The sequence below is a fragment of the Marmota monax genome, unplaced genomic scaffold, assembly GCF_021218885.2.
Source record: "Marmota monax isolate L192 unplaced genomic scaffold, Marmota_monax_Labrador192_F-V1.1 WCK01_AAM20220418_F8-fsc00024, whole genome shotgun sequence".
NCBI lineage: Eukaryota > Metazoa > Chordata > Mammalia > Rodentia > Sciuridae > Marmota > Marmota monax.
The window spans coordinates 1,530,496-1,544,481 of record NW_026695224.1 but is presented as its reverse complement, the minus strand read 5'-3'; the positions used below and the strand labels follow the sequence as shown (position 1 = coordinate 1,544,481).

At 40.7% G+C, this 13,986-nt stretch overlaps 1 long non-coding RNA gene and 1 pseudogene across 1 annotated transcript in view; one reads left to right on the top strand and one right to left on the bottom strand.

The window, feature by feature from the left end:
* The first annotated feature begins 1,017 nt into the window (after positions 1 to 1,017).
* LOC124086619 (magnesium transporter NIPA2-like) lies at positions 1,018 to 2,202 on the top strand (annotated as a pseudogene).
* A 5,481-nt stretch (positions 2,203 to 7,683) lies between these two features.
* Positions 7,684 to 13,986, bottom strand: part of LOC124086731 (uncharacterized) — a 31,175-nt gene continuing 24,872 nt past the window's right edge. The window contains exon 7 of the long non-coding RNA XR_006849899.2: positions 7,684 to 13,624. This is a non-coding gene — a long non-coding RNA (uncharacterized LOC124086731). The remainder of the gene's footprint in view (positions 13,625 to 13,986) is intronic.

Genomic DNA, 13,986 nt, shown 5'->3' with positions numbered 1-13,986 from the left:
ATTCCAAAATTCTATTACCTAAATTCCTTCAGAATTTAATTCTTTTACGAGTAGTTGTAGCTGACAAGATAAACTGACAAAATACTGACAAGATAAACTCAGAGAAGAAACAGTTTATTGGGGGCTCATGGTTTCAGAGGTTTAGTCAGCAGACTCCATTGACCTGGACCCCAGGGGATGGCAAGACATCCCGGTGCAGGGACTTGGCAAAGGAGAACTTCTCAGCTCACACCAGACAAGAAGGAGAGGGGGCGGGGAGAGAGAAGCTAGGGACAAGCTATAATCTCCAAGGGCCTGCTGCCGGTGACCTACATCCTCCAGTCAAGCGCCAGCTGCCCAGAGTTACCACCCGGGAGTCCATTTAAATTATCAACATGTACTCGGTCGCATTTCATTGTCCCCCACCGGTCCCGGCCGCGGTGGGGCTGGAGGTCGTCCTGGGTAGGTTTATCTCAATGCTTCCATGGAGAAGGCGGCTGGCACGGCAGCAGCCCCGATGCTCGCACTTACCCCCGGACGGCGACGGAGGCGGTGGCCGCGCGAGAGCTGGAGGGAGCGGCCGGTGTGGGGTGTGAGCCAAGGTTCCCGGGGTCGCATTGTGCGCAGCCTAGGGTGAGGTCGCTGCTCCTCCTTTTGAGGCACGCGCGAAGGGGCTGACTTGCGGGCCAGCCTGCCGGTCTCGGGTCGGGGGACAGCCCCCTCCGGGGCGACTTGCTTTCACGCGTGTTCTGAGATGGACGCGGCTCTCCTAGTAATCCGCGGTGGGGAAATCCACCGCGCATCGGATTGCCATTCAATCCCACCGAAATCCGGCTCCTTGGCCTGGTCGGTGGCGCGTGTGCAATGAGTTGTTTCAAGTAGTTTTGTCTTGGCTGGAACAGTAAAGTTAAAAAAAAAAAAAAAAAAAAAAAAACTTTAAATAAAGGGTAGTATTTACAAGAAAATGAAAATGAATAAATCATCCCTGGTTTTCAAAAGAGAGACCACATTAAACTTACACAGGTGAAGGCTGCATCCCCTGCCTTCAGTGCCAGCAGGTTCTGTGTTCTGTAATCAATGTGATTCACAGGAGCTTCTTCAGTGACCCACGAAATGAGCCCAGGGCGTGGAAATTATGATTTCTATATTGGTTTGGGATTGGCTGTGACCTCCAGCATTTTCATAGGAGGGAGTTTCATTTTGGGGAAAAAAAAAATGCCTTCTACGACTTGCCAGAAAAGGATCCATGAGAGCAGGTCAAGGTGGCCATGCATATCTTAAAGAGTGGTTGTGGTGGGCTGGACTACTGTCAATGGGGAAGGCGAGGTGGCCAATTTCGCTGCATATGCCTTTGCACCAGCCACGCTAGTGACTCCACTGGGAGCTCTCAACGTCCTCGTAAGTGCCGTTCTTTCTTCATACTTTCTAAATGAAAGACTTAGTCTTCATGGGAAAATTGGATGTTTGCTAAGCATTCTAGGATCTACAGTTATGGTCATCCATGTTCCAAAGGAAGAGGAGATTGAGACATGAAATGAAATGTCACACAAGTTAGGTGATCCAGGTTTTGTGGTATTTGCAACAATTGTGGTCATTGTGTCCTTGATATTAATCTTTGGGGTGGGACCTCGCCACGGACAGACAAATATTCTTGTGTTCATAACAATCTGCTCTGTGATTGGAGCGTTTTCAGTGTCCTGTGCAAAGGGTTTGGGCATCACCATCAAAGAACTGTTAGCTGGAAAGCCTGTGCTGCGGCATCCCCTGGCCTGGATTCTGCTGCTGAGCCTGGTCATCTGTGTGAGCACACAGATCAATTACCTAAACCAGGCCCTGGACGTATTCAACACTTCCCTTGTAACACCAATATATTACGTTTTCTTTACAACCTCAGTTTTAACTTGTTCAGCTATTCTTTTTAAGGAGTGGCAAGATATGCCTGCTGATGATATCATTGGGACTCTGAGTGGCTTCTTCACAATCATTGTGGGGATATTCTTGTTGCATGCCTTTAAAGATGTCAGCTTTAGTCTAGCAAGTCTGCCTGTGTCTTTTCCAAGAGATGATAAAGCAATGAATGGCAATCTCCCTACTATGTATGAAGTTCTTAATAATAATGAAGAAAACTTATCCTGTGGAATTGAACAACACACTGGTGAGAATATCTCACGGAGAAATGGAAATCTGACAGGTTTTTAAGATGCGATTTAAAGGTTAATCCATAATTATAGCGATTTTGAATATCAGAATCTGTCTGAAAAAGCATTGTCCTCAAATAATGTTCTCTAAAGACAATCTTTTTTTAAGTTTTCACTAATTTGGACCAAGAAGTTACTTTTCTTATATTTAAACAATGGTAGCTCACTAAAAATGGCCTCAGTATGTGGCCAATTTCTATTAACATTGTATTATTGTAGAGGTATTTTACATTTTGATTCTTTCTTCAAAATCTAAATGCACTAATGACAAGTTTTAAGTCTATAAAAATGCTTTATTTTTTCATTATTGATGAAAGTCTGAAGTGTACATTTGTCATTCCCACTCCCATCAATCCCTGATCATATAAGGCTTTTTGATTATAAACAAGAACAAAACTACCCCAATACATTATCCTCTGATTTATCTTACCTATAAAAGTGACTCCTGTTTGGATGAATTATTTTGATGTTGAAATGTTAAAGGGAATCCTAAGTTACTAAATGAAGGAAACTCACAGACCAAAAAAAAAAAAAAAATGGTCGGAATCATGCCAAGGAAATATTTCTTAGGCTATGGCTTGTCACCACACATGTGGTTTACTGTGTGCATTTGATGGTATTCTTAGAACCCTATTAAACCAGCACATTGTGCATCTGCTGGGCTGGGCTCTGCTTTGTACCTTGGCTGGATTTATTCTTTGGTTACTTGAATTCCATGGGAACCTTTATGACCATTTTATATCAGCTCTTGTACTTTTCAGTCTATTTTCATAATAAGTTAATTGTTATTTAGACCTTTTAATAAGTGGTAAATAAAATCAGAAGAAAAGAAAAAAATTATTAACATGTTAAATGGATTAATCCACTGATGAGGTTACAACTCACATCACTGCCTAAAATCCCCCCTCTGAACCTTTCTGTAACAGAGACCACGAGCTTCCAAACTATGAGCATTTCAGAGGACATTTCATATCCAAACCATAAGAATAGTCTTTGTTGACCCATACTCATGGTTTTCTAAGTTGGCTGCTACTTTTCTTTCTCTTGTGAATATATCTGTGAAATGCTTTTTATCCGTGGGCATCTGATGAAGCTTGGTATACTCTCTACAAACAAGATTTGAATTTGCTACTCTAAAATGCTCCATCATATTCAAGATAGAAAAATTTTCATCACTCCTAAAATGTACTTTGTGCCTTTCCCCTAACACCTAGCAAACACTAGTTTGCTTTGCTACCATTGAATAGATTTGTGGGTTCTATATAAATTCATATAAATGGAAATAATAGCTATTATGTATTCTTTTGTGTCTAGCTTCTCTCAATATATTTTCCATTAATCCCATGTTGTGTGCATTGATAGTGCATATCTTTTTACTAAGTAAGTAAGATTTCATAGTTGAGAATACCACAATTTGTCTTTTCTTTTGTTGATGAACTTGTTTTCTACAATTACAATGCCTTTATTTATTTTTATGTGGTGCTGAGGACTAAACCCAGTGCCTTGCACATGCTAGGCAAGTATTCTACCACTGAGCTACAACTGCAGCCCAGTTTTTTATAATTACAAAGAATGCTATGTACATTCATGTGCAGACTGTATATATCTCAAGTAAATATGAAGAAGTGAAGTTTTAGATCATATAGAAATTCATCTTGAACATTTTAAGAAATGCTAAATTGTTTTTCTCAAAATTGTACCAGCAATTTTGTTCTACATGTTTGTTATGATTAGTCGCTTTAATTATAATCAGGAAAATGAATGTGCTATCAGTATTGTTTTTCTCTGTGGTTTTGTTTTTTTGTGGGGTTCTTTTGGTGGTGGGGTATCTTGGTTTTGGGTTTGGGTTTTTTGTTGTTATTGTAGTTTTTGGTACAAGTAGTGATGGGGATTGAACCTAGGACCCATTGCGTACTAGGCAATATTATTCTAATTTGTATTTCCTTGAATGAAATGCAGGTCAAATTTTTGTACAAATTTGGTCAAATCTGGTCGATGTGACAAAAAAAAAAAAAACCCCACTTTGGTCAAGTTTTTGTACTATTTTTATTTTTTGACCAATTTTTAAAAAATTGGATTTGCTTATTATTGATTAGTAGTACTTATATATTTTGAATAAGAGTCCTTGTTAGATATATGTATTGGGAAATTTTCTTGGTTTTAGCATTTTATATTCTGTATTCAAAAATCCCATTATCTAAATTGGGATTTAATTCTGCTGTGTATTCTTTCACTCTCGCTTCACTCATGTAGGTAGTTTGCCTGGATGTGGCTTGCCTTACCTTTCCCCCCAATGCTAAGGATTGAACCCCGGGCCTCACGCATGCTAGACAAGTGCTCTACCACTCAGCTACATCCCTATTTCTCCATTTTCTTAACTGGGTCTTTCAGGTAGCAGATAAAATTCAATTTAGCAACTTTGTCTCTCGTGGTTAGTGATTTGGTTCTAAGAAACCTTTTTCCATCCCAAGAATGAAAAGATTTTCTCCCTAAGTTTTTCTCTAGAAGCATTAAGGTTTTACTCTTTATATTTAAATCTATGGTTCATTTCAAAGTAGTTTTTGTATGTGGTGTGAAGTAAGGGTCTCCATAGGGATATCTACTTGTTCCAACACATTTTGTTAAAAAGACTCAGTTTTCTTTATTGAATTTGTCAAGAATCAATCAAGGTTGGAGATATACCTCAGTGGTACAGTGCTTGCCCCACATTTGTGAGACCATAGATTTGATCCCCAGCACTACAAAAAAAAAAAAAAAATCAAGAGATCATATAGGCATGGGTATATTTATGGACTCTACTATTGTAGCTTTTTATTAAGTCCTGAAATCAAATCAGGTAAGTCCTCCCAGCTTATTCTTTTTCAAAATTGATTTGGCTATATTGAGTTCTTTGCATTGCCATATAAATTTTAGAATCAGTTTTTCACTGTCTGCAAAAAAAAAAAAAAAAAGCTGTGGGAATTTTGTTTGGAGTCTCATTAAATCTATAGATCTGTATGGAATTTACTTTTTAAGTTTTTACTTTATACTTGGGATTAAACCCAGGAGCATTCTACCTGTCAGCTATATCCCCAGCCCTTTGTATTTTCTGTTTTGAGACAAGGTCTCGCTAACTTGCCCAGACAATTCTCTAACTTGTGATCTTCCTGCCTCCAACTCCCAAATAGCTGAGATTGAGAATTTATATCTTTTTTTATTTGTCTAATTAGATACACATGACAGCAGAATGCATTTTGATTCATTGTACACAAATGGAGTGCAACTTTTTATTTCTCTGGTTGTGCATGATGAGGAGTCCCACCATATGTGCAGTCATACGTGAACCTAGAGTAATGATTTCCATCTCAGTCCACCATCTTTCCTGCCCCCATGTTCCCTCCTCTCCCTTCCTCCCCTTTTCCCAATCAAAGTTCCTCCATTCTACCCATGCCCCATGCCCCCATTATGGATGCTGATCTACTTATCAGAGAGAACATTTGGCCTTTCATTTTTGGGATTGACTTACTTCACTTAGCATGATATTCTCCAACTCCACCCATTTACCTGCAAATGCCATAATTTTATTCTCTTTTCATGCTGAGTAATATTACATTGTGAAAATATACCACAGTTTCTTTATCCATTCATCTGTTGAAGGGCATCTAGGTCGGTTCCACAGTTTAGCTATTGTAAATGGAGCTGCTATGAACACTGATGTGGCTGTGTCACTGTACTACGCTGATTTTAAGACCTTTGAGTATAGACCAAGGAGTGAGATAGTTGGGTCAAATGGTGGTTCCATTCCAAGTTTTCTAAGGAATCTCCATATTCCTTTCCATAGTGGTTTACCAATTTCAGTGCCACCAGCAATGTATGAGTGTACCTTTTCCCCCACATCCTCGCCAACACTTATTATTTTTTGTATTCTTGATAATTGCCATTCTGACTGGAGTGAGATGAAATCCTAGAGTAGTTCTGATTTGCATTTCTCTAATTACCAGAGAAATTGATCATTTTTTCATATATTTGTTGATCAATTGTATATCTCCTGAGAAGTGTCTGTTTAGTTCCTTAGCTCATTTATTGATTTATTATTGTGATTTTTGTGTGTGTGTGTGTTAAGTGTTTTTAGTTCTTTATATATCCTGGAAATTAGTGCTCTGATGTGCATGTAGTAAAGATGTTCTCCCAGGTGCTGGGGCTATAGCTCAGCGGTAGAGTGTTTGCTTAGCACATGTGAGGCCCTGGGTTCGATCCTCAGCACCACATACAAATGAATAAATAGAATAAAGGTATTTAAAAAAAAAAAGATGTTCTCCCATACTCTATGGGCTCTCTATTCACATTATTGTTTCATTTGCAGAGAAGAAGCTTTTTATTTTGAATCCATCCCATTTAGAGAATTTATATGTTAATAGGGCTTTGTTTTCTGATCCATAATCATGATGTGTGTTAGTTCATTCCTGCTGCTATAACAAAATACCTTAGACTTGATAATTTATAAAGAACAGAAATTTATTTCTCAAAGTTCTGGAGGCTGGGAAGTTTAGGATCAAGAAGCAGACAGAAGGGCTGAGGGGATAGCAGTTGAGCACTTGCCTAATACGTATGAGCTACTGGGTTTGATCCTCAGCACTGGAGAGAGAGAGAGAGAGAGAGAGAGAGAGAGAGAGAGACAGATTCAGTGTCTGGTGAGGGCTATTGTCTGTCTGTCTCTAAGGCGATACCTTCTTGCTGCAACCTGACATAGTAGAAGAGGCATAAGCATCAAACACTGTATCCTCGCATGACCTAAAGAAATGGAAGGGTCAGGTGATTCTGTGAAGCCTCTTTTATAAGGGTAGCAATCCCAAACAGGAGGAGAGAACTCTCATGGCCTGAGTCCCTCTCAGGTTCCACCACCTTTTAATGTTGTCACCTTGGGGTTTAAGTTTCATTGTCTGAATTTTGAAGAGACACAATATATTCAAGCCATAGCATGGTGTATCTCTTTAGCTATTTAGATTATTAACTTCTCCCAACAATGTGTTGTAGTTTCGTACAGGCCTTGCATGTATTTTGTTAAATTTATTCCCATGTGTTTATTTTATTTTTTAATAATTCAATTTAATGCTGAATAATAGAATGCAGTCTATTTTGCATACTTGCTAAATTCAGTTTTCTAGTAACATTCTGTATATTCTTATGATTTTCTGTGTATCTGATCATGACATCTGTAAACAGAGGCAGCTCTGTGTTATACATACACTTCATTCCTCTTCTGTATCTGATTGTGCCAGCTAGGATAATTACAAGTGTGGAGAGTACATGTCCTTTTATCGTTCTTGATCTCAGAGGAGAAAACATTAAGTCTTTTGCAATTTAGTATTGTTAGATATACATTTTTTTTAAAGATCCTTTTTAAAAATTTCCCTTCTAGGTTCTGAGAAGATGGTTCAGCAGTACAGCACTTGCCTGGCATACCCCAAGTTGCCCAATGAATATTTATTCGAGGAGAGGGTCTTTGTTACCAAGAACAGCAGACCACATTCTTCTCAAGTGTATAAAAAACACTCATTAGTCAGAACCACATGTTAGGGCACAAAATAAGTCAGGGGAATTAAAGAAGATTGAAATCATATAGAGTATCTTTTCCAACCATAATATAATGAAACTGTAAGTCAATAGCTAGAGGGAAACTGGAAAATACCCCTTATTGCTGGGGATACATTCCAAGACCCCAGTAGGAGCCTGAAATCACAAATAATACCAAACCCTAAATAAACCACATTTTCCCTCTAAATCAGCAGCATTGCAATATCAGAGTTAATCTGTCCTTCCACATTTTATGCTCTGGTGCCTCCTCTGCATCACCACTTTTACACTTTGGCAGCATTATTAACCCATATTTTAGGGTTACTTGAGCTCAAGCACTGGGATAACTGCAACAGTAGATCTGGTAAGTTAGATGGCTAGTAAGTGATTAACAAGAGGGTAGCTTATAGAGTCCAGATACACTGGACAATAGGATGATTCATGTGCTTCATGTCCTGGGCAGGGACATTACCCAAAATGATACATGATTTACGATTTATAAATTGTTTATTTCTAGAATTTTCCATTTGATATCCTCAGACTGTGGTTGGCCATAGATAACTAAAAGTGCAGAAAGTGAAACTGCAGGTAAAGAGGGACTATTGTGTGGGGATATTAAACAACATACTCTTAACCAATGGGTTAAAGAAGAAATCACAAGTGAAAATAATCTGAGGACATATGAAAATGAAAACAGCATACCAAATATGAGAAGCAGCAAAATCGGTGCTGAGAGGGAAGTTTATAGTGATAAACACATTTAAAAAGAACAAAGATCTCAAATAAATTAACTTTACACCTAAATGAACTGGAAAAAAAAGAACAAACTAAACCCAACATCAGCAGAAAAAAAGAAATAATAAACATTTCAGAAGAGATAAACTACACAGAGGATAGGAAAGAACATCCTATTTTATATCTTTTTATGAATTTCATGAAATGAAAACCCAAAGTGGGTCACAGCTCTCTCAGCTTTTCTACCTTAGAAGCACATACCACAAAGTACTTTCCTCCCAGTTTTATTATTTTATATGACCATGAAACTTTGGACATGCCCTACCATCCATTAAGCTGCCTTTGAGCCCTTATCCCCATTATTTTCTATGATGTTCTTAAAGGAAACCCAGTATACACTGTTCTTATCTCCAAATAATATATAGTACATTGGGGGCCCAAAGAAATGGAAGGGCACATGTAAGAAACAACAAATGATGGGTTTATTAGCACTAAAAGAAATCGAGCAAGGCTTCCTGAAGCATTCTGAGCACTTTCTGAAGGAAGAGAGGGACAAGCTGATGAGAAGGTGGGCAGACTCCCAAACAATGGCAACACGGATTTTGGGGATATTCCTCAGGCCGGCAACCAGCTGGTCACTCAATGTTACCAGCCTTCTTCCTGTGCCTCCGCCAGGCAGGGAGGACTGTAGTATAAACCTTCCCTGGGGATAAGCCCAGTCACCTAGTCCTGTTTTGTTGTTGTTGTTTTTTTTTTTAACTGCAATGATAAAGGGAGTAGCACACAGGTGTCACATGATTAATTCTGATTGCTCAGAACATGCCCGTATACTTCATACACACCCAGACTCTAGATCTCATGCCATTACACCTTTTCAGAGTGCTGAGATGGAGATGAAAGGAAACAGAACAAACTCCAAGGAAAGCAGAAGAGATGAAAGGACCACAGCTTCTTCAAATAACTCCAAAGACTTGAGAGATTCAGATTCTGCTTGATGGAGTGAACACTGCACATCCTATCAGCAATCATTATGACAGAATGCAACTCCAGAGAGTCCAAAGAAATCATCAAGCCCTAGCCCAACTGTATCAGGGTTCCCTTGATCTTGGTCAGCGTGCTAGGAGTATTTTCCACTTGGGGATAATATTCCTTCTCATCAGAGGCAGAATGGACAATATCACAAAGGATTACACAATCACTTCCCTCCTTTAAAACAAAGTATTTGTATTAGTCAAGACTCTGGGGAAAAAAAAAAAGACTCTGACTTTAAAAATTAGCAGCCTTACAACTCAGTTTAGGCAAAACAAAAAAAAAATTGTTGTTTTAAAGGACATTTATTGGTTCCCATGACTGAGTACTGCACTGGGTAAACTACACAGAAGTTTATACTGACAGGCCTGGGCACAGAGGGGGATGCCTGTAATCCCAACACCTTGGGAGGCTGAGGCAGGAGGATCACAAGTTCAACATTAGTCTCAGCAATTTAGCAAGGCCCTAAGCAACTTAGTAAGAACTTATCTAAATAAAATGTAAAAAGGGGCTAGGGATGTGGCTCAGTGCTTAAGAGCCCCTGTATTCAATCCCTGGTACTAAAATGGGAAAGAAAAATAGTTCTTCAAGGACCAGGACTCTGGGCTAGAACGTGGGAATTGATACTTTCAGGGTCTTCTCTGCCTGTGTCTGTTTCTCGTGGTGTTGATTTCATTCTCTATCCCTGTGGGTAAAGATATGTGCACATACTTTCACCACCTTGCCTCCAAAGACAAAAGGAGTTCCAAAAGAAATCCAGTGGACCCTCCTGAGATCACTTGACCATTATGGAATCCTGAGTTGGGATACTCTGATTGACTAAGCCTGGATGGTCTAGAAGAGGCAGGGCCAGGTAATCAGGAAATGTAATTGACAGCACCATTCAAATCATCTAGAGTGGGTGAAGATGTTCCCAAAGGAAAAAGGAGTGAGGGTACTGTCACTAGAAGGGGAGAATAGACATGATTGAACTGCTGTGGTCCAACACGATGCTTAATCTGTGCTTGGGACACACTTTGTCTTTTATCTTCCCCATGCTTCCTACCAAATTGCTCAGTACTGACTCCTAGGTGTCGACTATTTTAGGGCATCCCCCAAATTAGTGGATAGCACCCCTGAAGCCTGGAATTGAGAAAAATTGCCTAAGGAGATAGATCAGGAAAAGAGCTGGACAGGCAGCAAGGTAGCGTGAGAGGACCCACGATGTTACTAAAAGTTAATATTCATTGAGCACTTATCAACATTTTTTAAGTACTGCATAAGAGACAGTGCCATAACTTTTCTTCACAATACCATTATTTTATAAATGATAACTGTAGCTTAGTTTAGGCAACATTTCCAGGGACACGTGGCTCCTATCTGCCAGGCTCAGCCCATTCTCTACCAATTTGCTGTATTGCCTCCCCACTAAACTAGAAATCCAAAGATGTGAGTTTCAAATGTAAATGGTGGATTTATTTGGGTGGGCACTCTCTATTTTTCACTTAAATGTGTTTTCTAGAGTTGCTTTCATGAAAAAAAGAAGCTTGGACCATGACCCTGAATCTATGCTTAACTCACTCACTGACCCTGAACAAGTTTCTTTTGCCCTGGGCCTGAGAGTGCCAGATCACATCTATGATTGCTGACAGCTGAGATTTCCTCGTCTGCCCTCTCCTCCCAGGCAAGCAGGGGGACCATTTCAGGAACTAAAAGTGGAAAAGCTGGATCTATCGATACCTAATGCAAAGTAGGGAAATCAGATGAGAATGGTAGAGGAAGCCAGAGTTCCGAGTATCCAGTCCAAGGCATAAAAGGACAACTCAATGCAAAGGAAGAGTTGAGTACAGACACCAGGCAAGACAGCCCAGGCAGGGCCACGAAGACTCCCGTCTACTCACTGCAGAGGCTGAGAGTGATGAATGTGTAGACTTTGCCCTCCCAGCACCTACACTCCTGTCCTGTGGAGGATTCCCCCTGTCTATTACATGAGTCTTGGTGTAACTATTAATCAAGGAATCTCTGAGCAGGGTGTCAGAAGGACAAACCTCCCCTACTGGGACACGGAGAAGAAACCCTCACTGTTTCATATGCCTGGATTCCAGAGCTGGTTCCTGTCTATCCCAAACTCTGCTTCTTCCACTTTGCCTTCATTTAAGCATTTGGTTAAGTTTCTCCTGTTTGTAATGAGAAAGTCCTAATAGACACAGCTCTCTCTTTGGTTGAATACTACAATTTTGCTTTTTAGATTTTAGGATCAATAATCATTCATCGAATCCTGCTGTGTGCCAAGATCTGTGCCGAGCTCTTCCACACATGAGAGAAATCCATGCGGGGTTAGTAATTGCTCCGTATCGCTCATCACACTGTACTCATGTAACTTCTGAATGCCTGACTGAGTGCTGGACAGTGGGGAGGCCAGGGTCCAGCTGGACTCTGCCTCTAGGCTGGCCAGCTTACCAGCTTATGGTTTGTCCTTGATACAATCAGGTCCCAGCACCCTGACTTACCCACAGTGTATGACCCGAACCATGGCTGCCTGGCATCACCTTCCAGCCTGTACCTGACTGTGGCTCCCTGTCCCACATTTGCTCTCTGGCTTGTGGCCTTGGACCTGAGCTTGAGGCAGGTGCTCTTGGACTGATTCCTTTGCTCTTCAATTGTTACTTGAATTTTCATTCCATTATTCCTTCCACAAATATTTATTGAGTATTACCAACTGCCAAACATAAAGAATATCCCAATACTATACAAAGGCAGACCTGATCCCTGTCCACATAAACTTAGATAATGTATTGATCTATTTTTCATTACTCTAGTAGAATACCTGAAGTAGGCTAACTTTATCCAGAAAAGAGTTTTATTTAACTCAAAGTTTTGGAGATTCAAGGACATGGCACCAGATTGTCTTGGCCCTGATGAGGATCTCAGGGCAGACGGCAGAAGCACATATGGGAGGAAGAGATCACATCTAAAGACAGGAAGCCAGAGAGAGACTGAGGTCACAGTCACTTCTGAGGGTAGACCCCCAGTTGACCAAGGACCTCCCACTAGCCCCACCGCTTAAAGGTCCCACTTCCCGACAACAGAGAACCCAACTCCCAACACATGAATCTTTGGGAGGCAAAAACATCCAACACATAGTGAAGGTTCTTACAGAATCTTACAGAAAGTTGATGTTAAACAAGCAATTAAAACAAAATATGATGAGTGATAGCAAAGAATTAGAAGACCCCTGCGGGAATATGTGGCTAGACTAGTAAAGTCTCCAGGAATGGAAGTTAATTTGGAGAACAAGTGATAAGTTCAAAGTGGAACTCATTGAGCATGCAGGTGACTGTCATGCTTTGGATTGTGTGGGCTTCAGCTGCTCTGGACAAGTAGCCTCGGACTCAGACTTGACCCAGCACCCAGGATCCCAGTCAAAATAGTCCTAAAAGTCCCCATTATTCTCACAGTTCAACTTGAACGTGAAGCAGACCCATCCAGGTTTGTCATCCAGAATGTTCCAGACCAGCTAAAGAGATAAGAGAGGTCCCTGTGAAGTAAGAAACTTATCAATAACTACATGCTATGCTTGGGGTTCCATGGAGTGTCAGAAAGGACCACCCCGAGTATTCAAAGCTTCATTTTAGCACCCAGTGATGAATAAGGAGCAAAAAAATGTTTGTTGATTGACAATCTTGAACCACAGTAACAGAAAGTGTCCTAAGTCAGGCAGGCTTAACACAAGACAGGCCTGCTCACAGGCAGCAAGACTGAGAGGCGTGGGGCTGGAGAGGACACTCTCTTGACAACTCAGCTTGGAGAAGTTTCCCACTCCCATCCCCTCCCAGGCCTGGCTTCAACTCTCCTTCATCCAATGTCACTCATCTTTCTTGCTACCTCTCCTCCTCAAACTTTGCTCCTCTTAATGACAGTTCTGATTCTCCATTCTTCTGGCTCCGTAGTATGGCCCAGTCCTTGGTGAGTTCTACCTTTTAGTGTGGCGCCATCACCAGGCTCACCTGAGACCTCCAGGTAGACCTCAAGCCACAGGTGAGATTTTCCGAGGAAGTCCTTAAGTTTCCTGCTGTCCGGATGCTCACATTGGGAGTACTTAAATGTAGTCTTCCCTTTAAACTGAATATTGCTGAGAAATCTTTTTCAGACTGGAAGCAATGTGATAAAAGGGAAAAGTTTTTTTTTAAAAAAAAGGTTTACAAAAACATTAGAACTGCTAGATGCACAATGACACTCAAGAGGGGTGGGACAGTTCCATTTTAGATATAACTCAGAGTAATATTATGTCTTCTCCACACCAACACAGGTGGAAATTGAGACTAGCATATGGCCATGACCACAGACAGAGCTGTTGGTGCCCAACCCAGCCAGCAACTTCTATAGCAGGCCGGCCTCATTGGTTACCCACTGCATAATCACCAGCAATTTTCTCAAGCCAGTGCCACTTCATGCTGAAGCTGATGTAGGAAGTGACACTATTGGGATTGAGAGTTGGCTCTCTCTATGCCAT